This window comes from Schistocerca serialis, unplaced genomic scaffold (genome assembly GCF_023864345.2).
Source record: "Schistocerca serialis cubense isolate TAMUIC-IGC-003099 unplaced genomic scaffold, iqSchSeri2.2 HiC_scaffold_1426, whole genome shotgun sequence".
Taxonomy (NCBI): domain Eukaryota; kingdom Metazoa; phylum Arthropoda; class Insecta; order Orthoptera; family Acrididae; genus Schistocerca; species Schistocerca serialis.
In genome coordinates this window covers 102,244-124,127 of record NW_026047654.1, presented here as the reverse complement: position 1 = coordinate 124,127, position 21,884 = coordinate 102,244, and the positions used below count along the sequence as shown (strand labels likewise).

General features: G+C 51.1%; 23 non-coding genes across 23 annotated transcripts; all 23 read left to right on the top strand.

The window, feature by feature from the left end:
• The first annotated feature begins 495 nt into the window (after nucleotides 1–495).
• Nucleotides 496–568, top strand: Trnaa-agc (transfer RNA alanine (anticodon AGC)). Its single transcript has one exon. It is a non-coding gene; the product is annotated as a tRNA-Ala (tRNA).
• A 1,018-nt stretch (nucleotides 569–1,586) lies between these two features.
• Nucleotides 1,587–1,659, top strand: Trnaa-ugc (transfer RNA alanine (anticodon UGC)). Its single transcript has one exon. It is a non-coding gene; the product is annotated as a tRNA-Ala (tRNA).
• A 417-nt stretch (nucleotides 1,660–2,076) lies between these two features.
• On the top strand, nucleotides 2,077–2,149 carry Trnaa-agc (transfer RNA alanine (anticodon AGC)). Its single transcript has one exon. It is a non-coding gene; the product is annotated as a tRNA-Ala (tRNA).
• A 1,020-nt stretch (nucleotides 2,150–3,169) lies between these two features.
• On the top strand, nucleotides 3,170–3,243 carry Trnaa-ugc (transfer RNA alanine (anticodon UGC)). The gene has a single exon. It is a non-coding gene; the product is annotated as a tRNA-Ala (tRNA).
• Nucleotides 3,244–3,668: 425 nt separating this feature from the next.
• On the top strand, nucleotides 3,669–3,741 carry Trnaa-agc (transfer RNA alanine (anticodon AGC)). Its single transcript has one exon. It is a non-coding gene; the product is annotated as a tRNA-Ala (tRNA).
• A 1,032-nt stretch (nucleotides 3,742–4,773) lies between these two features.
• On the top strand, nucleotides 4,774–4,847 carry Trnaa-ugc (transfer RNA alanine (anticodon UGC)). Its single transcript has one exon. It is a non-coding gene; the product is annotated as a tRNA-Ala (tRNA).
• Nucleotides 4,848–6,361: 1,514 nt separating this feature from the next.
• Nucleotides 6,362–6,434, top strand: Trnaa-ugc (transfer RNA alanine (anticodon UGC)). The gene has a single exon. It is a non-coding gene; the product is annotated as a tRNA-Ala (tRNA).
• A 415-nt stretch (nucleotides 6,435–6,849) lies between these two features.
• On the top strand, nucleotides 6,850–6,922 carry Trnaa-agc (transfer RNA alanine (anticodon AGC)). The gene has a single exon. It is a non-coding gene; the product is annotated as a tRNA-Ala (tRNA).
• Nucleotides 6,923–7,937: 1,015 nt separating this feature from the next.
• Nucleotides 7,938–8,011, top strand: Trnaa-ugc (transfer RNA alanine (anticodon UGC)). Its single transcript has one exon. It is a non-coding gene; the product is annotated as a tRNA-Ala (tRNA).
• A 418-nt stretch (nucleotides 8,012–8,429) lies between these two features.
• On the top strand, nucleotides 8,430–8,502 carry Trnaa-agc (transfer RNA alanine (anticodon AGC)). Its single transcript has one exon. It is a non-coding gene; the product is annotated as a tRNA-Ala (tRNA).
• A 1,023-nt stretch (nucleotides 8,503–9,525) lies between these two features.
• Trnaa-ugc (transfer RNA alanine (anticodon UGC)) lies at nucleotides 9,526–9,601 on the top strand. The gene has a single exon. It is a non-coding gene; the product is annotated as a tRNA-Ala (tRNA).
• Nucleotides 9,602–10,018: 417 nt separating this feature from the next.
• On the top strand, nucleotides 10,019–10,091 carry Trnaa-agc (transfer RNA alanine (anticodon AGC)). The gene has a single exon. It is a non-coding gene; the product is annotated as a tRNA-Ala (tRNA).
• A 1,012-nt stretch (nucleotides 10,092–11,103) lies between these two features.
• Trnaa-ugc (transfer RNA alanine (anticodon UGC)) lies at nucleotides 11,104–11,176 on the top strand. Its single transcript has one exon. It is a non-coding gene; the product is annotated as a tRNA-Ala (tRNA).
• A 1,509-nt stretch (nucleotides 11,177–12,685) lies between these two features.
• Trnaa-ugc (transfer RNA alanine (anticodon UGC)) lies at nucleotides 12,686–12,758 on the top strand. Its single transcript has one exon. It is a non-coding gene; the product is annotated as a tRNA-Ala (tRNA).
• A 417-nt stretch (nucleotides 12,759–13,175) lies between these two features.
• On the top strand, nucleotides 13,176–13,249 carry Trnaa-agc (transfer RNA alanine (anticodon AGC)). Its single transcript has one exon. It is a non-coding gene; the product is annotated as a tRNA-Ala (tRNA).
• Nucleotides 13,250–14,266: 1,017 nt separating this feature from the next.
• Trnaa-ugc (transfer RNA alanine (anticodon UGC)) lies at nucleotides 14,267–14,339 on the top strand. Its single transcript has one exon. It is a non-coding gene; the product is annotated as a tRNA-Ala (tRNA).
• Nucleotides 14,340–14,757: 418 nt separating this feature from the next.
• Trnaa-agc (transfer RNA alanine (anticodon AGC)) lies at nucleotides 14,758–14,830 on the top strand. The gene has a single exon. It is a non-coding gene; the product is annotated as a tRNA-Ala (tRNA).
• Nucleotides 14,831–15,849: 1,019 nt separating this feature from the next.
• On the top strand, nucleotides 15,850–15,923 carry Trnaa-ugc (transfer RNA alanine (anticodon UGC)). The gene has a single exon. It is a non-coding gene; the product is annotated as a tRNA-Ala (tRNA).
• A 1,507-nt stretch (nucleotides 15,924–17,430) lies between these two features.
• Trnaa-ugc (transfer RNA alanine (anticodon UGC)) lies at nucleotides 17,431–17,503 on the top strand. The gene has a single exon. It is a non-coding gene; the product is annotated as a tRNA-Ala (tRNA).
• A 417-nt stretch (nucleotides 17,504–17,920) lies between these two features.
• Trnaa-agc (transfer RNA alanine (anticodon AGC)) lies at nucleotides 17,921–17,993 on the top strand. Its single transcript has one exon. It is a non-coding gene; the product is annotated as a tRNA-Ala (tRNA).
• Nucleotides 17,994–19,013: 1,020 nt separating this feature from the next.
• On the top strand, nucleotides 19,014–19,086 carry Trnaa-ugc (transfer RNA alanine (anticodon UGC)). The gene has a single exon. It is a non-coding gene; the product is annotated as a tRNA-Ala (tRNA).
• A 410-nt stretch (nucleotides 19,087–19,496) lies between these two features.
• On the top strand, nucleotides 19,497–19,569 carry Trnaa-agc (transfer RNA alanine (anticodon AGC)). The gene has a single exon. It is a non-coding gene; the product is annotated as a tRNA-Ala (tRNA).
• Nucleotides 19,570–20,586: 1,017 nt separating this feature from the next.
• Trnaa-ugc (transfer RNA alanine (anticodon UGC)) lies at nucleotides 20,587–20,659 on the top strand. Its single transcript has one exon. It is a non-coding gene; the product is annotated as a tRNA-Ala (tRNA).
• The last annotated feature ends 1,225 nt before the right edge of the window (nucleotides 20,660–21,884 follow it).

Genomic DNA, 21,884 nt, shown 5'->3' with positions numbered 1-21,884 from the left:
CTTGGCGGCGTAGCTCAGTTGTAGAGCGTTCGCTTTGCATGTGAACGGTCCCGGGTTGAAGCCCCGGCGCCCTCCATGTTTTGTGGTCAGTGCGTGGTAAGTGTTGGTCGCGGCGAGCCTAAAGGCACGCAAGATGTTGCAAAGCCAGCGTCACAGACTCGTATACTGACGTAAGGAGAGCAAGACGTAAATGTGAGGACCGGCTGTTGTCGAGGTGTCATCGAGTGCAAATCTGCCTTAGGTAAAACGGCCTAACCTCGAGTGAAGTCTAGAGAGTGAACAACACTTTCGTCTACCTCAGAGCGTTGGCCGAACGCTATTTTCGACGGTCGTGGCGTGCCACTTTGATTTTGGCAACTACGATTCGATACAGAATGCAGGAAACCTGAAAGACACCCTCACAGACACATTGAGAGTAGTGTTTGTCTGCGGAATAATTGGAGTGCAAGGGGTCTGTGCAATTGATATGGCTGTATGTAGCGCAGTTGGTCAGCAGGGGCCGTAGCTCAGATGGTAGAGCGCTCGCTTAGCATGCGAGAGGTACTGGGATCGATACCCAGCGCCTCCAGAATTTTTAACACACCAACATGCGCACACTGCCATGCAAGTGCGAATAATTCACAGCCAGAAAATGTGTCAAGGCAGATACGAGCGAACGATTAGCAGCCACAATTGGCAAGCGTGCTGTAATGCGCAGGAAGTACCCTCCTCCACCACTACACTTAATTTAGAAACAGTACACGTGTTCCCATAGGATTCTCAAACCTATGTCGGAAAGATCAGCCTTGCGCCGAATTCACAAAAATCCCACTGCACATTCCAATTCTTTACGTGCAGTCGGCTGCTACTGGTGTTGCTAGTTGTGACTGCTGATGACAGATGCCGTAGCAATCAATTCATGGAGTGAGTTGTATGTTTTGCGATACTCTGTCTCTGACAAGCAAGCAGAGGTGACATAGGCGCGAATACGGGAAGCTTGCAGCCCCTCGCTGCCTGCAGACACCGAGCAGCCACACTAGGTGGGCGGCCTAAGCCGTAGGCGAAATGTGCTCACTCGCTTGGGCGCGAAGTCAAGCTCTAAATAAGGCTGTCACTGGCGTGAGCGTTTGCGTGAGCGTCGTGTAAAGTCGGAAAAGTCGTCTGCATGGGTGAGTGCCATGTTTGGGGAGCGTTTCGTAGTTTGCGCAGTGCAATGGAGACGCGGAAACTTGTTGTGGCCCCAGTCTTTTGCAGTTGGACGACAAGAGTGGTACACAGTAGTAAAGTGCGAGGCAGTGAGTTGGCATGAACAGTCGAGTGCACAATGGGGGCTTCAGATGTGCTTGTTACCTCAGGTGCTGTGTGATTGTCGACATGGCTTGAAAACAGAGCAGCTTGTGACTGCCCCCTTCAATTTAAGACGTTAAAAACGGACGGAATTTGCAGTCGTAATACCAGAGCATCGAAACTACTTGGAACTCTTGTGTATATGAACGCGTCCGCGCCTTTGTACTCTGTTCCCTTCAGCCCTGCAAACCAACCAACCATCGCAGTCCGTGCACATAAGAGTAGTAAAGAATGGAGAAGAGCGCAGCATGGTTGTGCTTGGCGGCGTAGCTCAGTTGGTAGAGCGTTCGCTTTGCATGTGAACGGTCCCGGGTTGAAGCCCCGGCGCCTCCATGTTTTGTGGTCAGTGCGTGGTAAGTGTTGGTCGCGGCGAGCCTAAAGGCACGCAAGATGTTGCAAAGCCAGCGTCACAGACTCGTATACTGACGTAAGGAGAGCAAGACGTAAATGTGAGGACCGGCTGTTGTCGAGGTGTCATCGAGTGCAAATCTGCCTTAGGTAAAACGGCCTAACCTCAGTGAAGTCTAGAGAGTGAACAACACTTTCGTCTACCTCAGAGCGTTGGCCGAACGCTATTTTCGACGTCGTGCGTGCCACTTTGATTTTGGCCAACTACGATTCGATACAGAATGCAGGAAACCTGAAAGACACCCTCACAGACACATTGAGCAGTAGTGTTTGTCTGCGGAATAATTGGAGTGCAAGGGTCTGTGCAATTGATATGGCTGTATGTAGCGCAGTTGGTCAGCAGGGGCCGTAGCTCAGATGGTAGAGCGCTCGCTTAGCATGCGAGAGGTACTGGGATCGATACCCAGCGCCTCCAGAATTTTTAACACACCAACATGCGCACACTGCCATGCAAGTGGAATAATTCACAGCCAGAAAATGTGTCAAGGCAGATACGAGCGAACGATTAGCAGCCACAATTGGCAAGCGTGCTGTAATGCGCCAGGAAGTACCCTCCTCCCACCACTACACTTAATTTAGAAACAGTACACGTGTTCCCATAGGATTCTCAAACCTATGTCGGAAAGATCAGCCTTGCGCCGAATTCACAAAAATCCCACTGCACATTCCAATTCTTTACGTGCAGTCGGCTGCTACTGGGTGTTGCTAGTTGTGACTGCTGATGACAGATGCGTAGCAATCAATTCATGGAGTTGAGTTGTATGTTTTGCGATACTCTGTCTCTGACAAGCAAGCAGAGGTGACATAGGCGCGAATACGGGAAGCTAGCAGCCCCTCGCTGCCTGCAGACACCGATGCAGCCACACTAGGTGGGCGGCCTAAGCGTAGGCGAAATGTGCTCACTCGCATTGGGCGCGAAGTCAAGCTCTAGATAAGGGCTGTCACTGGCGTGAGCGTTGCGTGAGCGTCGTGTAAAGTCGGAAAAGTCGTCTGCATGGGTGAGTGCCATGTTTGGGGAGCGTTTCGTAGTTTGCGGCAGTGCAATGGAGACGCGGAAACTTGTTGTGGGCCCAGTCTTTTGCAGTTGGACGACAAGAGTGGTACACAGTAGTAAAGTGCGAGGCAGTGAGTTGGCATGAACAGTCGAGTGCTCAATGGGGGCTTCAGATGTGCTTGTTACCTCAGGTGCTGTGTGATTGTCGACATGGCTTGAAAACAGAGCAGCTTGTGACTGCCCCTTCAATTTAAGACGTTAAAAACGGACGGAATTTGCAGTCGTAATACCAGAGCATCGAAACTACTTGGAACTCTTGTGTATATGAACGCGTCCGCGCCTTTGTACTCTGTTCCCTTCAGCCCTGCAAACCAACCAACCATCGCGTCCGTGCACATAAGAGTAGTAAAGAATGGAGAAGAGCGCAGCATGGTTGTGCTTGGCGGCGTAGCTCACGTTGGTAGAGCGTTCGCTTTGCATGTGAACGGTCCCGGGTTGAAGCCCCGGCGCCTCCATGTTTTGTGGTCAGTGCGTGGTAAGTGTTGGTCGCGGCGAGCCCTAAAGGCACGCAAGATGTTGCAAAGCCAGCGTCACAGACTCGTATACTGACGTAAGGAGAGCAAGACGTAAATGTGAGGACCGGCTGTTGTCGAGGTGTCATCGAGTGCAAATCTGCCTTAGGTAAAACGGGCCTAACCTCAGTGTAGGTCTAGAGGAGCGTGAACAACACTTTCGTCTACCTCAGAGCGTTGGCCCGAACGCTATTTTCGACGTCGTGCGTTGCCACTTTGATTTTGGCCAACTACGATTCGATACAGAATGCAGGAAACCTGAAAGACACCCTCACAGACACATTGAGAGTAGTGTTTGTCTGCGGAATAATTGGGAGTGCAAGGGTCTGTGCAATTGATATGGCTGTATGTAGCGCAGTTGGTCAGCAGGGGCCGTAGCTCAGATGGTAGAGCGCTCGCTTAGCATGCGAGAGGTACTGGGATCGATACCCAGCGCCTCCAGAATTTTTAACACACCAACATGCGCACACTGCCATGCAAGTGGAATAATTCACAGCCAGAAAATGTGTCAAGGCAGATACGAGCGAACGATTAGCAGCCACAATTGGCAAGCGTTGCTGTAATGCGCAGGAAGTACCCTCCTCCCACCACTACACTTAATTTAGAAACAGTACACGTGTTCCCATAGGATTCTCAAACCTACTGTCGGAAAGATCAGCCCTTGCGCCGAATTCACAAAAATCCCACTGCACATTCCAATTCTTTACGTGCAGTCGGCTGCTACTGGTGTTGCTAGTTGTGACTGCTGATGACAGATGCCGTAGCAATCAATTCATGGAGTGAGTTGTATGTTTTGCGATACTCTGTCTCTGACAAGCAAGCAGAGGTGACATAGGCGCGAATACGGGAAGCTTGCAGCCCCTCGCTGCCTGCAGACACCGAGCAGGCCACACTAGGTGGGCGGCCTAAGCCGTAGGCCGAAATGTGCTCACTCGCTTGGGCGCGAAGTCAAGCTTCTAAATAAGGCTGTCACTGGCGTGAGCGTCTTGCGTGAGCGTCGTGTAAAGTCGGAAAAGGTCGTCCTGCATGGGTGGCAGTGCCATGTTTGGGGAGCGTTTCGTAGTTTGCGCAGTGCAATGGAGACGCGGAAACTTGTTGTGGCCCAGTCTTTTGCAGTTGGACGACAAGAGTGGTACACAGTAGTAAAGTGCGAGGCAGTGAGTTTGGCATGAACAGTCGAGTGCACAATGGGGCTTCAGATGTGCTTGTTACCTCAGGTGCTGTGTGATTGTCGACATGGCTTGAAAACAGAGCAGCTTGTGACTGCCCCTTCAATTTAAGACGTTAAAAAACGGACGGACATCTTGCAGTCGTAATACCAGAGCATCGAAACTACTTGTGAACTCATTGTGTATTATGAACGCGTCCGCGCCTTTGTACTCTGTTCCCTTCAGCCCTGCAAACCAACCAACCATCGCGTCCGTGCACATAAGAGTAGTAAAGAATGGAGAAGAGCGCAGCATGGTTGTGCTTGGCGGCGTAGCTCAGTTGGTAGAGCGTTCGCTTTGCATGTGAAACGGTCCCGGGTTGAAGCCCCGGCGCCTCCATGTTTTTGTGGTCAGTGCGTGGTAAGTGTTGGTCGCGGCGAGCACTAAAGGCACGCAAGATGTTGCAAAAGCCAGCGTCACAGACTCGTATACTGACGTAAGGCAGAGCAAGACGTAATATGTGACGGACCGGCTGTTGTCGAGGTGTCATCGAGTGCAAATCTGCCTTAGGTAAAACGGCCCTAACCTCAGTGAAGTCTAGAGAAGTGAACAACACTTTCGTCTACCTCAGAGCGTTGGCCCGAACGCTATTTTCGACGTCGTGCGTGCCACTTTGATTTTGGCCAACTACGATTCGATACAGAATGCAGGAAACCTGAAAGACACCCTCACAGACACATTGAGAGTAGTGTTTGTCTGCGGAATAATTGGAGTGCAAGGGTCTGTGCAATTGATATGGCTGTATGTAGCGCAGTTGGTCAGCAGGGGCCGTAGCTCAGATGGTAGAGCGCTCGCTTAGCATGCGAGAGGTACTGGGATCGATACCCAGCGCCCTCCAGAATTTTTAACACACCAACATGCGCACACTGCCATGCAAGTGGAATAATTCACAGCCCAGAAAATGTGTCAAGGCAGATACGAGCGAACGATTAGCAGCCCACAATTGGCAAGCGTGCTGTAATGCGCAGGAAGTACCCTCCTCCCACCACTACACTTAATTTAGAAACAGTACACGTGTTCCATAGGATTCTCAAACCTATGTCGGAAAGATCAGCCTTGCGCCGAATTCACAAAAATCCCACTGCACATTCAATTCTTTACGTGCAGTCGGCTGCTACTGGTGTTGCTAGTTGTGACTGCTGATGACAGATGCCGTAGCAATCAATTCATGGAGTGAGTTGTATGTTTTGCGATACTCTGTCTCTGACAAGCAAGCAGAGGTGACATAGGCGCGAATACGGGAAGCTTGCAGCCCCTCGCTGCCTGCAGACACCGAGCAGCCACACTAGGTGGGCGGCCTAAGCCGTAGGCGAAATGTGCTCACTCGCTTGGGCGCGAAGTCAAGCTCTAAATAAGGCTGTCACTGGCGTGAGCGTTTGCGTGAGCGTCGTGTAAAGTCGGAAAAGTCGTCTGCATGGGTGAGTGCCATGTTTGGGGAGCGTTTCGTAGTTTGCGCAGTGCAATGGAGACGCGGAAACTTGTTGTGGCCCAGTCTTTTGCAGTTGGACGACAAGAGTGGTACACAGTAGTAAAGTGCGAGGCAGTGAGTTGGCATGAACAGTCGAGTGCACAATGGGGCTTCAGATGTGCTTGTTACCTCAGGTGCTGTGTGATTGTCGACATGGCTTGAAAACAGAGCAGCTTGTGACTGCCCCCTTCAATTTAAGACGTTAAAAACGGACGGAATTTGCAGTCGTAATACCAGAGCATCGAAACTACTTGGAACTCTTGTGTATATGAACGCGTCCGCGCCTTTGTACTCTGTTCCCTTCAGCCCTGCAAACCAACCAACCATCGCGTCCGTGCACATAAGAGTAGTAAAGAATGGAGAAGAGCGCAGCATGGTTGTGCTTGGCGGCGTAGCTCAGTTGGTAGAGCGTTCGCTTTGCATGTGAACGGTCCCGGGTTGAAGCCCCGGCGCCTCCATGTTTTGTGGTCAGTGCGTGGTAAGTGTTGGTCGCGGCGAGCCTAAAGGCACGCAAGATGTTGCAAAGCCAGCGTCACAGACTCGTATACTGACGTAAGGAGAGCAAGACGTAAATGTGAGGACCGGCTGTTGTCGAGGTGTCATCGAGTGCAAATCTGCCTTAGGTAAAACGGCCTAACCTCAGTGAAGTCTAGAGAGTGAACAACACTTTCGTCTACCTCAGAGCGTTGGCCGAACGCTATTTTCGACGTCGTGCGTGCCACTTTGATTTTGGCCAACTACGATTCGATACAGAATGCAGGAAACCTGAAAGACCCCTCACAGACACATTGAGAGTAGTGTTTGTCTGCGGAATAATTGGAGTGCAAGGGTCTGTGCAATTGATATGGCTGTATGTAGCGCAGTTGGTCAGCAGGGGCCGTAGCTCAGATGGTAGAGCGCTCGCTTAGCATGCGAGAGGTACTGGGATCGATACCCAGCGCCTCCAGAATTTTTAACACACCAACATGCGCACACTGCCATGCAAGTGGAATAATTCACAGCCAGAAAATGTGTCAAGGCAGATACGAGCGAACGATTAGCAGCCACAATTGGCAAGCGTGCTGTAATGCGCAGGAAGTACCCTCCTCCCACCACTACACTTAATTTAGAAACAGTACACGTGTTCCCATAGGATTCTCAAACCTATGTCGGAAAGATCAGCCTTGCGCCGAATTCACAAAAAATCCCACTGCACATTCCAATTCTTTACGTGCAGTCGGCTGCTACTGGTGTTGCTAGTTGTGACTGCTGATGACAGATGCCGTAGCAATCAATTCATGGAGTGAGTTGTATGTTTTGCGATACTCTGTCTCTGACAAGCAAGCAGAGGTGACATAGGCGCGAATACGGGAAGCTTGCAGCCCCTCGCTGCCCTGCAGACACCGAGCAGCCACACTAGGTGGGCGGCCTAAGCCGTAGGCGAAATGTGCTCACTCGCTTGGGCGCGAAGTCAAGCTCTAAATAAGGCTGTCACTGGCGTGAGCGTTGCGTGAGCGTCGTGTAAAGTCGGAAAAGTCGTCTGCATGGGTGAGTGCCATGTTTGGGGAGCGTTTCGTAGTTTGCGCAGTGCAATGGAGACGCGGAAACTTGTTGTGGCCCAGTCTTTTGCAGTTGGACGACAAGAGTGGTACACAGTAGTAAAGTGCGAGGCAGTGAGTTGGCAATGAACAGTCGAGTGCACAATGGGGCTTCAGATGTGCTTGTTACCTCAGGTGCTGTGTGATTGTCGACATGGCTTGAAAACAGAGCAGCTTGTGACTGCCCCCTTCAATTAAGACGTTAAAAACGGACGGAATTTGCAGTCGTAATACCAGAGCATCGAAACTACTTGGAACTCTTGTGTATATGAACGCGTCCGCGCTTTGTACTCTGTTCCCTTCAGCCCTGCAAACCAACCAACCATCGCGTCCGTGCACATAAGAGTAGTAAAGAATGGAGAAGAGCGCAGCATGGTTGTGCTTGGCGGCGTAGCTCAGTTGGTAGAGCGTTCGCTTTGCATGTGAACGGTCCCGGGTTGAAGCCCCCGGCGCCTCCATGTTTTGTGGTCAGTGCGTGGTAAGTGTTGGTCGCGGCGAGCCTAAAGGCACGCAAGATGTTGCAAAGCCAGCGTCACAGACTCGTATACTGACGTAAGGAGAGCAAGACGTAAATGTGAGGACCGGCTGTTTGTCGAGGTGTCATCGAGTGCAAAATCTGCCTTAGGTAAAACGGCCTAACCTCAGTGAAGTCTAGAGAGTGAACAACACTTTCGTCTACCTCAGAGCGTTGGCCGAACGCTATTTTCGACGTCGTGCGTGCCACTTTGATTTTGGCCAACTACGATTCGATACAGAATGCAGGAAACCTGAAAGACACCCTCACAGACACATTGAGAGTAGTGTTTGTCTGCGGAATAATTGGAGTGCAAGGGTCTGTGCAATTGATATGGCTGTATGTAGCGCAGTTGGTCAGCAGGGGGCGTAGCTCAGATGGTAGAGCGCTCGCTTAGCATGCGAGAGGTACTGGGATCGATACCCAGCGCCTCCAGAATTTTTAACACACCAACATGCGCACACTGCCATGCAAGTGGAATAATTCACAGCCAGAAAATGTGTCAAGGCAGATACGAGCGAACGATTAGCAGCCACAATTGGCAAGCTGTGCTGTAATGCGCAGGAAGTACCCTCCTCCCACCACTACACTTCATTTAGAAACAGTACACGTGTTCCCATAGGATTCTCAAACCTATGTCGGAAAGATCAGCCTTGCGCCGAATTCACAAAAATCCCACTGCACATTCCAATTCTTTACGTGCAGTCGGCTGCTACTGGTGTTGCTAGTTGTGACTGCTGATGACAGATGCCGTAGCAATCAATTCATGGACGTGAGTTGTATGTTTTGCGATACTCTGTCTCTGACAAGCAAGCAGAGGTGACATAGGCGCGAATACGGGAAGCTTGCAGCCCCTCGCTGCCTGCAGACACCGAGCAGCCACACTAGGTGGGCGGCCCTAAGCCGTAGGCGAAATGTGCTCACTCGCTTGGGCGCGAAGTCAAGCTCTAAATAAGGCTGTCCACTGGCGTGAGCGTTGCCGTGAGCGTCGTGTAAAGTCGGAAAAGTCGTCTGCATGGGTGCAGTGCCATGTTTGGGGAGCGTTTCGTAGTTTTGCGCAGTGCAATGGAGGACGCAGGAAACTTGTTTGTGGCCCAGTCTTTTGCAGTTGGACGACAAGAGTGGTACACAGTAGTAAAGTGCGAGGCAGTGAGTTGGCATGAACAGTCGAGTGCACAATGGGGCTTCAGATGTGCTTGTTACCTCAGGTGCTGTGTGATTGTCGACATGGCTTGAAAACAGAGCAGCTTGTGACTGCCCCTTCAATTTAAGACGTTAAAAACGGACGGAATTTGCAGTCGTAATACCAGAGCATCGAAACTACTTGGAACTCCTTGTGTATATGAACGCGTCCGCGCCTTTGTACTCTGTTCCCTTCAGCCCTGCAAACCAACCAACCATCGCGTCGTGCACATAAGAGTAGTAAAGAATGGAGAAGAGCGCAGCATGGTTGTGCTTGGCGGCGTAGCTCAGTTGGTCTAGAGCGTTCGCTTTGCATGTGAACGGTCCCGCGGTTGAAGCCCCGGCGCCTCCATGTTTTTGTGGTCAGTGCGTGGTAAGTGTTGGTCGCGGCGAGCCTAAAGGCACGAAGATGTTGCAAAGCCAGCGTCACAGACTCGTATACTGACGTAAGGAGAGCAAGACGTAAATGTGAGGACCGGCTGTTGTCGAGGTGTCATCGAGTGCAAATCTGCCTTAGGTAAAACGGCCTAACCTCAGTGAAGTCTAGAGAGTGAACAACACTTTCGTCTACCTCAGAGCGTTGGCCGAACGCTATTTTCGACGTCGTGCGTGCCACTTTGATTTTGGCCAACTACGATTCGATACAGAATGCAGGAAACCTGAAAGACACCCTCACAGACACATTGAGAGTAGTGTTTGTCTGCGGAATAATTGGAGTGCAAGGGTCTGTGCAATTGATATGGCTGTATGTAGCGCAGTTGGTCAGCAGGGGGGCGTAGCTCAGATGGTAGAGCGCTCGCTTAGCATGCGAGAGGTACTGGGATCGATACCCAGCGCCTCCAGAATTTTTAACACACCAACATGCGCACACTGCCATGCAAGTGGAATAATTCACAGCCAGAAAATGTGTCAAGGCAGATACGAGCGAACGATTAGCAGCCACAATTGGCAAGCGTGCTGTAATGCGCAGGAAGTACCCTCCTCCCACCACTACACTTCATTTAGAAACAGTACACGTGTTCCATAGGATTCTCAAACCTATGTCGGAAAGATCAGCCTTGCGCGAATTCACAAAAATCCCACTGCACATTCCAATTCTTTACGTGCAGTCGGCTGCTACTGGTGTTGCTAGTTGTGACTGCTGATGACAGATGCCGTAGCAATCAATTCATGGAGTGAGTTGTATGTTTTGCGATACTCTGTCTCTGACAAGCAAGCAGAGGTGACATAGGCGCGAATACGGGAAGCTTGCAGCCCCTCGCTGCCTGCAGACACCGAGCAGCCACACTAGGTGGGCGGCCTAAGCCGTAGGCGAAATGTGCTCACTCGCTTGGGCGCGAAGTCAAGCTCTAAATAAGGCTGTCACTGGCGTGAGCGTTGCGTGAGCGTCGTGTAAAGTCGGAAAAGTCGTCTGCATGGGTGAGTGCCATGTTTGGGGAGCGTTTCGTAGTTTGCGCAGTGCAATGGAGACGCGGAAACTTGTTGTGGCCCCAGTCTTTTGCAGTTGGACGACAAGAGTGGTACACAGTAGTAAAGTGCGAGGCAGTGAGTTGGCATGAACAGTCGAGTGCACAATGGGGCTTCAGATGTGCTTGTTACCTCAGGTGCTGTGTGATTGTCGACATGGCTTGAAAACAGAGCAGCTTGTGACTGCCCCTTCAATTTAAGACGTTAAAAACGGACGGAATTTGCAGTCGTAATACCAGAGCATCGAAACTACTTGGAACTCTTGTGTATATGAACGCGTCCGCGCCTTTGTACTCTGTTCCCTTCAGCCCTGCAAACCAACCAACCATCGCGTCCGTGCACATAAGAGTAGTAAAGAATGGAGAAGAGCGCAGCATGGTTGTGCTTGGCGGCGTAGCTCAGTTGGTAGAGCGTTCGCTTTGCATGTGAACGGTCCCGGGTTGAAGCCCCGGCGCCTCCATGTTTTGTGGGTCAGTGCGTGGTAAGTGTTGGTCGCGGCGAGCCTAAAGGCACGCAAGATGTTGCAAAGCCAGCGTCACAGACTCGTATACTGACGTAAGGAGAGCAAGACGTAAATGTGAGGACCGGCTGTTGTCGAGGTGTCATCGAGTGCAAATCTGCCTTAGGTAAAACGGCCTAACCTCAGTGAAGTCTAGAGACGTGAACAACACTTTCGTCTACCTCAGAGCGTTGGCCGAACGCTATTTTCGACCGTCCGTGCGTGCCACTTTGATTTTGGCCAACTACGATTCGATACAGAATGCAGGAAACCTGAAAGACACCCTCACAGACACATTGAGAGTAGTGTTTGTCTGCGGAATAATTGGAGTGCAAGGGTCTGTGCAATTGATATGGGCTGTATGTAGCGCAGTTGGTCAGCAGGGGCCGTAGCTCAGATGGTAGAGCGCTCGCTTAGCAATGCGAGAGGTACTGGGATCGATACCCAGCGCCTCCAGAATTTTTAACACACCAACATGCGCACACTGCCATGCAAGTGGAATAATTCACAGCCAGAAAATGTGTCAAGGCAGATACGAGCGAACGATTAGCAGCCACAATTGGCAAGCGTGCTGTAATGCGCAGGAAGTACCCTCCTCCCACCACTACACTTCATTTAGAAACAGTACACGTGTTCCCATAGGATTCTCAACCTATGTCGGAAAGATCAGCCTTGCGCCGAATCACAAAAAATCCCACTGCACATTCCAATTCTTTACGTGCAGTCGGCTGCTACTGGTGTTGCTAGTTGTGACTGCTGATGACAGATGCCGTAGCAATCAATTCATGGAGTGAGTTGTATGTTTTGCGATACTCTGTCTCTGACAAGCAAGCAGAGGTGACATAGGCGCGAATACGGGAAGCTTGCAGCCCCTCGCTGCCTGCAGACACCGAGCAGCGACACTAGGTGGGCGGCCTAAGCCGTAGGCGAAATGTGCTCACTCGCTTGGGGCGCGACGTCAAGCTCTAAATAAGGGTGTCACTAGCGTGAGCGTTGCGTGAGCGTCGTGTAAAGTCGGAAAAGTCGTCTGCATGGGTGAGTGCCATGTTTGGGGAGCGTTTCGTAGTTTGCGCAGTGCAATGGAGACGCGGAAACTTGTTGTGGCCCAGTCTTTTGCAGTTGGACGACAAGAGTGGTACACAGTAGTAAAGTGCGAGGCAGTGAGTTGGCATGAACAGTCGAGTGCACAATGGGGCTTCAGATGTGCTTGTTACCTCAGGTGCTGTGTGATTGTCGACATGGCTTGAAAACAGAGCAGCTTGTGACTGCCCCTTCAATTTAAGACGTTAAAAACGGACGGAATTTGCAGTCGTAATACCAGAGCATCGAAACTACTTGGGAACTCTTGTGTATATGAACGCGTCCGCGCCTTTGTACTCTGTTCCCTTCAGCCCTGCAAACCAACCAACCATCGCGTCCGTGCACATAAGAGTAGTAAAGAATGGAGAAGAGCGCAGCATGGTTGTGCTTGGCGGCGTAGCTCAGTTGGTAGAGCGTTCGCTTTGCATGTGAACGGTCCCGGGTTGAAGCCCCGGCGCCTCCATGTTTTGTGGTCAGTGCGTGGTAAGTGTTGGTCGCGGCGAGCCTAAAGGCACGCAAGATGTTGCAAAGCCAGCGTCACAGACTCGTATACTGACGTAAGGAGAGCAAGACGTAAATGTGAGGACCGGCTGTTGTCGAGGTGTCATCGAGTGCAAATCTGCCTTAGGTAAAACGGCCTAACCTCAGTGAAGTCTAGAGAGTGAACAACACTTTCGTCTACCTCAGAGCGTTGGCCCGAACGCTATTTTCGACGTCGTGCGTGCCACTTTGATTTTGGCCAACTACGATTCGATACAGAATGCAGGAAACCTGAAAGACACCCTCACAGACACATTGAGAGTAGTGTTTGTCTGCGGAATAATTGGAGTGCAAGGGTCTGTGCAATTGATATGGCTGTATGTAGCGCAGTTGGTCAGCAGGGGGCCGTAGCTCAGATGGTAGAGCGCTCGCTTAGCATGCGAGAGGTACTGGGATCGATACCCAGCGCCTCCAGAATTTTTAACACACCAACATGCGCACACTGCCATGCAAGTGGAATAATTCACAGCCAGAAAATGTGTCAAGGCAAGATACGAGCGAACGATTAGCAGCCACAATTGGCAAGCGTGCTGTAATGCGCAGGAAGTACCCTCCTCCCACCACTACACTTAATTTAGAAACAGTACACGTGTTCCCATAGGATTCTCAAACCTATGTCGGAAAGATCAGCCTTGCGCCGAATTCACAAAAATCCCACTGCACATTCCAATTCTTTACGTGCAGTCGGCTGCTACTGGTGTTGCTAGTTGTGACTGCTGATGACAGATGCCGTAGCAATCAATTCATGGAGTGAGTTGTATGTTTTGCGATACTCTGTCTCTGACAAGCAAGCAGAGGTGACATAGGCGCGAATACGGGAAGCTTGCAGCCCCTCGCTGCCTGCAGACACCGAGCAGCCACACTAGGTGGGCGGCCTAAGCCGTAGGCGAAATGTGCTCACTCGCTTGGGCGCGAAGTCAAGCTCTAAATAAGGCTGTCACTGGCGTGAGCGTTTGCGTGAGCGTCGTGTAAAGTCGGAAAAGTCGTCTGCATGGGTGAGTGCCATGTTTGGGGAGCGTTTCGTAGTTTGCGCAGTGCAATGGAGACGCGGAAACTTGTTGTGGCCCAGTCTTTTGCAGTTGGACGACAAGAGTGGTACACAGTAGTAAAGTGCGAGGCAGTGAGTTGGCATGAACAGTCGAGTGCACAATGGGGCTTCAGATGTGCTTGTTACCTCAGGTGCTGTGTGATTGTCGACATGGCTTGAAAACAGAGCAGCTTGTGACTGCCCCTTCAATTTAAGACGTTAAAAACGGACGGAATTTGCAGTCGTAATACCAGAGCATCGAAACTACTTGGAACTCTTGTGTATATGAACGCCGTCCGCGCCTTTGTACTCTGTTCCCTTCAGCCCTGGCAAACCAACCAACCATCGCGTCCGTGCACATAAGAGTAGTAAAGAATGGAGAAGAGCGCAGCATGGTTGTGCTTGGCGGCGTAGCTCAGTTGGTAGAGCGTTCGCTTTGCATGTGAACGGTCCCGGGTTGAAGCCCCGGCGCCTCCATGTTTTGTGGTCAGTGCGTGGTAAGTGTTGGTCGCGGCGAGCCTAAAGGCACGCAAGATGTTGCAAAGCCAGCGTCACAGACTCGTATACTGACGTAAGGAGAGCAAGACGTAAATGTGAGGACCGGCTGTTGTCGAGGTGTCATCGAGTGCAAATCTGCCTTAGGTAAAACGGCCTAACCTCAGTGAAGTCTAGAGAGTGAACAACACTTTCGTCTACCTCAGAGCGTTGGCCGAACGCTATTATTCGACGTCCGTGCGTGCCACTTTGATTTTGGCCAACTACGATTCGATACAGAATGCAGGAAACCTGAAAGACACCCTCACAGACACATTGAGAGTAGTGTTTGTCTGCGGAATAATTGGAGTGCAAGGGTCTGTGCAATTGATATGGCTGTATGTAGCGCAGTTGGTCAGCAGGGGCCGTAGCTCAGATGGTAGAGCGCTCGCTTAGCATGCGAGAGGTACTGGGATCGATACCCAGCGCCTCCAGAATTTTTAACACACCAACATGCGCACACTGCCATGCAAGTGGAATAATTCACAGCCAGAAAATGTGTCAAGCAGATACGAGCGAACGATTAGCAGCCACAATTGGCAAGCGTGCTGTAATGCGCAGGAAGTACCCTCCTCCCACCACTACACTTCATTTAGAAACAGTACACGTGTTCCCATAGGATTCTCAAACCTATGTCGGAAAGATCAGCCCTTGCGCCGAATTCACAAAAATCCCACTGCACATTCCAATTCTTTACGTGCAGTCGGCTGCTACTTGGTGTTGCTAGTTGTGACTGCTGATGACAGATGCCGTAGCAATCAATTCATGGAGTGAGTTGTATGTTTTGCGATACTCTGTCTCTGACAAGCAAGCAGAGGTGACATAGGCGCGAATACGGGAAGCTTGCAGCCCCTCGCTGCCTGCAGACACCGAGCAGCGACACTAGGTGGCGCGGCCTAAGCCGTAGGCGAAATGTGCTCACTCGCTTGGGCGCGACGTCAAGCTCTAAATAAGGGTGTCACTAGCGGTGGAGCGTTGCGTGAGCGTCGTGTAAAGTCGGAAAAGTCGTCTGCATGGGTGAGTGCCATGTTGGGGGAGCGTTTCGTAGTTTGCGCAGTGCAATGGAGACGCGGAAACTTGTTGTGGCCCAGTCTTTTGCAGTTGGACGACAAGAGTGGTACACAGTAAGTAAAGTGCGAGGCAGTGAGTTGGCGATGAACAGTCGAGTGCACAATGGGGCTTCAGATGTGCTTGTTACCTCAGGTGCTGTGTGATTGTCGACATGGCTTGAAAACAGAGCAGCTTGTGACTGCCCCTTCAATTTAAGACGTTAAAAACGGACGGAATTTGCAGTCGTAATACCAGAGCATCGAAACTACTTGGAACTCTTGTGTATATGAACGCGTCCGCGCCTTTGTACTCTGTTCCCTTCAGCCCTGCAAACCAACCAACCATGGCGTCCGTGCACATAAGAGTAGTAAAGAATGGAGAAGAGCGCAGCATGGTTGTGCTTGGCGGCGTAGCTCAGTTGGTAGAGCGTTCGCTTTGCATGTGAACGGTCCCCGGGTTGAAGCCCCGGCGCCTCCATGTTTTGTGGTCAGTGCGTGGTAAGTGTTGGTCGCGGCGAGCCTAAAGGCACGCAAGATGTTGCAAAGCCAGCGTCACAGACTCGTATACTGACGTAAGGAGAGCAAGACGTAAATGTGAGGACCGGCTGTTGTCGAGGTGTCATCGAGTGCAAATCTGCCTTAGGTAAAACGGCCTAACCTCAGTGAAGTCTAGAGAGTGAACAACACTTTCGTCTACCTCAGAGCGTTGGCCGAACGCTATTTTCGACGTCGTGCGTGCCACTTTGATTTTGGCCAACTACGATTCGATACAGAATGCAGGAAACCTGAAAGACACCCTCACAGACACATTGAGAGTAGTGTTTGTCTGCGGAATAATTGGAGTGCAAGGGTCTGTGCAATTGATATGGCTGTATGTAGCGCAGTTGGTCAGCAGGGGCCGTAGCTCAGATGGTAGAGCGCTCGCTTAGCATGCGAGAGGTACTGGGATCGATAACCCAGCGCCTCCAGAATTTTTAACACACCAACATGCGCACACTGCCATGCAAGTGGAATAATTCACAGCCAGGAACAATGTGTCAAGGCAGATACGAGCGAACGATTAGCAGCCACAATTGGCAAGCGTGCTGTAATGCGCAGGAAGTACCCTCCTCCCACCACTACACTTAATTTAGAAACAGTACACGTGTTTCCATAGGATCTCAAACCTATGTCGGAAAGAATCAGCCTTGCGCCGAATTCACAAAAATCCCACTGCACATTCCAATTCTTTACGTGCAGTCGGCTGCTACTGGTGTTGCTAGTTGTGACTGCTGATGACAGATGCCGTAGCAATCAATTCATGGAGTGAGTTGTATGTTTTGCGATACTCTGTCTCTGACAAGCAAGCAGAGGTGACATAGGCGCGAATACGGGAAGCTTGCAGCCCCTCGCTGCCTGCAGACACCGAGCAGCGACACTAGGTGGGCGGCCTAAGCCGTAGGCGAAATGTGCTCACTCGCTTGGGCGCGACCGTCAAGCTCTAAATAAGGGTGTCACTAGCGTGAGCGTTGCGTGAGCGTCGTGTAAAGTCGGAAAAGTCGTCTGCATGGGTGAGTGCCATGTTTGGGGAGCGTTTCGTAGTTTGCGCAGTGCAATGGAGACGCGGGAAACTTGTTGTGGCCCAGTCTTTTGCAGTTGGACGACAAGAGTGGTACACAGTAGTAAAGTGCGAGGCAGTGAGTTGGCATGAACAGTCGAGTGCACAATGGGGCTTCAGATGTGCTTGTTACCTCAGGTGCTGTGTGATTGTCGACATGGCTTGAAAACAGAGCAGCTTGTGACTGCCCCTTCAATTTAAGACGTTAAAAACGGACGGAATTTGCAGTCGTAATACCAGAGCATCGAAACTACTTGGAACTCTTGTGTATATGAACGCGTCCGCGCCTTTGTACTCTGTTCCCTTCAGCCCTGCAAACCAACCAACCATGGCGTCCGTGCACATAAGAGTAGTAAAGAATGGAGAAGAGCGCAGCATGGTTGTGCTTGGCGGCGTAGCTCAGTTGGTAGAGCGTTCGCTTTGCATGTGAACGGTCCCGGGTTGAAGCCCCGGCGCCTCCATGTTTTGTGGTCAGTGCGTGGTAAGTGTTGGTCGCGGCGAGCCTAAAGGCACGCAAGATGTTGCAAAGCCAGCGTCACAGACTCGTATACTGACGTAAGGAGAGCAAGACGTAAATGTGAGGACCGGCTGTTGTCGAGGTGTCATCGAGTGCAAATCTGCCTTAGGTAAAACGGCCTAACCTCAGTGAAGTCTAGAGAGTGAACAACACTTTCGTCTACCTCAGAGCGTTGGGCCGAACGCTATTTTCGACGTCGTGCGTGCCACTTTGATTTTGGCCAACTACGATTCGATACAGAATGCAGGAAACCTGAAAGACACCCTCACAGACACATTGAGAGTAGTGTTTGTCTGCGGAATAATTGGAGTGCAAGGGTCTGTGCAATTGATATGGCTGTATGTAGCGCAGTTGGTCAGCAGGGGCCGTAGCTCAGATGGTAGAGCGCTCGCTTAGCATGCGAGAGGTACTGGGATCGATACCCAGCGCCTCCAGAATTTTTAACACACCAACATGCGCACACTGCCATGCAAGTGGAATAATTCACAGCCAGGAAAATGTGTCAAGGCAGATACGAGCGAACGATTAGCAGCCACAATTGGCAAGCGTGCTGTAATGCGCAGGAAGTACCCCTCCTCCCACCACTACACTTAATTTAGAAACAGTACACGTGTTCCCATAGGATTCTCAAACCTATGTCGGAAGATCAGCCTTGCGCCGAATTCACAAAAATCCCACTGCACATTCCAATTCTTTACGTGCAGTCGGCTGCTACTGGTGTTGCTAGTTGTGACCTGCTGATGACAGATGCCGTAGCAATCAATTCATGGAGTGAGTTGTATGTTTTGCGATACTCTGTCTCTGACAAGCAAGCAGAGGTGACATAGGCGCGAATACGGGAAGCTTGCAGCCCCTCGCTGCCTGCAGACACCGAGCAGCGACACTAGGTGGGCGGCCTAAGCCGTAGGCGAAATGTGCTCACTCGCTTGGGCGCGACGTCAAGCTCTAAATAAGGGTGTCACTAGCGTGAGCGTTGCGTGAGCGTCGTGTAAAGTCGGAAAAAGTCGTCTGCATGGGTGAGTGCCATGTTTGGGGAGCGTTTCGTAGTTTGCGCAGTGCAATGGAGACGCCGCGAAACTTGTTGTGGCCCAGTCTTTTGCAGTTGGACGACAAGAGTGGTACACAGTAGTAAAGTGCGAGGCAGTGAGTTGGCATGAACAGTCCGAGTGCACAATGGGGCTTCAGATGTGCTTGTTACCTCAGGTGCTGTGTGATTGTCGACATGGCTTGAAAACAGAGCAGCTTGTGACTGCCCCTTCAATTTAAGACGTTAAAAACGGACGGAATTTGCAGTCGTAATACCAGAGCATCGAAACTACTTGGAACTCTTGTGTATATGAACGCGTCCGCGCCTTTGTACTCTGTTCCCTTCAGCCCTGCAAACCAACCAACCATGGCGTCCGTGCACATAAGAGTAGTAAAGAATGGAGAAGAGCGCAGCATGGTTTGTGCTTGGCGGCGTAGCTCAGTTGGTAGAGCGTTCGCTTTGCATGTGAACGGTCCCGGGTTGAAGCCCCGGCGCCTCCATGTTTTGTGGTCAGTGCGTGGTAAGTGTTGGTCGCGGCGAGCCTAAAGGCACGCAAGATGTTGCAAAGCCAGCGTCACAGACTCGTATACTGACGTAAGGAGAGCAAGACGTAAATGTGAGGACCGGCTGTTGTCGAGGTGTCATCGAGTGCAAATCTGCCCTTAGGTAAAACGGCCTAACCTCAGTGAAGTCTAGAGACGTGAACAACACTTTCGTCTACCTCAGAGCGTTGGCCGAACGCTATTTTCGACGTCGTGCGTGCCACTTTGATTTTGGCCAACTACGATTCGATACAGAATGCAGGAGAACCTGAAAGACACCCTCACAGACACATTGAGAGTAGTGTTTGTCTGCGGAATAATTGGAGTGCAAGGGTTGATATGGCTGTATGTAGCGCAGTTGGTCAGCAGGGGCCGTAGCTCAGATGGTAGAGCGCTCGCTTAGCATGCGAGAGGTACTGGGATCGATACCCAGCGCCTCCAGAATTTTTAACACACCAACATGCGCACACTGCCATGCAAGTGGAACTAATTCACAGCCAGAAAATGTGTCAAGGCAGATACGAGCGAACGATTAGCAGCCACAATTGGCAAGCGTGCTGTAATGCGCAGGAAGTACCCTCCTCCCACCACTACACTTAATTTAGAAACAGTACACGTGTTCCCATAGGATTCTCAAACCTATGTCGGAAAGATCAGCCTTGCGCCGAATTCACAAAAATCCCACTGCACATTCCAATTCTTTACGTGCAGTCGGCTGCTACTGGTGTTGCTAGTTGTGACTGCTGATGACAGATGCCGTAGCAATCAATTCATGGAGTGAGTTGTATGTTTTGCGATACTCTGTCTCTGACAAGCAAGCAGAGGTGACATAGGCGCGAATACGGGAAGCTTGCAGCCCCTCGCTGCCTGCAGACACCGAGCAGCGACACTAGGTGGGCGGCCTAAGCCGTAGGCGAAATGTGCTCACTCGCTTGGGCGCGACGTCAAGCTCTAAATAAGGGTGTCACTAGCGTGAGCGTTGCGTGAGCGTCGTGTAAAGTCGGAAAAGTCGTCTGCATGGGTGAGTGCCATGTTTGGGGAGCGTTTCGTAGTTTGCGCAGTGCAATGGAGACGCGGAAACTTGTTGTGGCCCAGTCTTTTGCAGTTGGACGACAAGAGTGGTACACAGTAGTAAAGTGCGAGGCAGTGAGTTGGCATGAACAGTCGAGTGCACAATGGGGCTTCAGATGTGCTTGTTACCTCAGGTGCTGTGTGATTGTCGACATGGCTTGAAAACAGAGCAGCTTGTGACTGCCCCTTCAATTTAAAGACGTTAAAAACGGACGGAATTTGCAGTCGTAAATACCAGAGCATCGAAAACTACTTGGAACTCTTGTGTATATGAACGCGTCCGCGCCTTTGTACTCTGTTCCCTTCAGCCCTGCAAACCAACCAACCATGGCGTCCGTGCACATAAGAGTAGTAAAGAATGGAGAAGAGCGCAGCATGGTTGTGCTTGGCGGCGTAGCTCAGTTGGTAGAGCGTTCGCTTTGCATGTGAACGGTCCCGGGTTGAAGCCCCGGCGCCTCCATGTTTTGTGGTCAGTGCGTGGTAAGTGTTGGTCGCGGCGAGCCTAAAGGCACGCAAGATGTTGCAAAGCCAGCGTCACAGACTCGTATACTGACGTAAGGAGAGCAAGACGTAAATGTGAGGACCGGCTGTTGTCGAGGTGTCATCGAGTGCAAATCTGCCTTAGGTAAAACGGCCTAACCTCAGTGAAGTCTAGAGAGTGAACAACACTTTCGGTCTACCTCAGAGCGTTGGCCGAACGCTATTTTCGACGTCGTGCGTGCCACTTTGATTTTGGCCAACTACGATTCGATACAGAATGCAGGAAACCTGAACGACACCCTCACAGACACATTGAGAGTAGTGTTTGTCTGCGGAATAATTGGAGTGCAAGGGGTCTGTGCAATTGATATGGCTGTATGTAGCGCAGTTGGTCAGCAGGGGCCGTAGCTCAGGATGGTAGAGCGCTCGCTTAGCATGCGAGAGGTACTGGGATCGATACCCAGCGCCTCCAGAATTTTTAACACACCAACATGCGCACACTGCCATGCAAGTGGGAATAATTCACAGCCAGAAAATGTGTCAAGGCAGATACGAGCGAACGATTAGCAGCCACAATTGGCAAGCGTGCTGTAATGCGCAGGAAGTACCCCTCCTCCCACCACTACACTTAATTTAGAAACAGTACACGTGTTCCCATAGGATTCTCAAACCTATGTCGGAAAGATCAGCCTTGCCGCCGAATTCAACAAAAATCCCACTGCACATTCCAATTCTTTACGTGCAGTCGGCTGCTACTGGTGTTGCTAGTTGTGACTGCTGATGACAGATGCCGTAGCAATCAATTCATGGAGTGAGTTGTATGTTTTGCGATACTCTGTCTCTGACAAGCAAGCAGAGGTGACATAGGCGCGAATACGGGAAGCTTGCAGCCCCTCGCTGCCTGCAGACACCGAGCAGCGACACTAGGTGGGCGGCCTAAGCCGTAGGCGAAATGTGCTCACTCGCTTGGGCGCGACGTCAAGCTCTAAATAAGGGTGTCACTAGCGTGAGCGTTGCGTGAGCGTCGTGTAAAGTCGGAAAAGTCGTCTGCATGGGTGAGTGCCATGTTTGGGGAGCGTTTCGTAGTTTGCGCAGTGCAATGGAGACGCGGAAACTTGTTGTGGCCCAGTCTTTTGCAGTTGGACGACAAGAGTGGTACACAGTAGTAAAGTGCGAGGCAGTGAGTTTGGCATGAACAGTCGAGT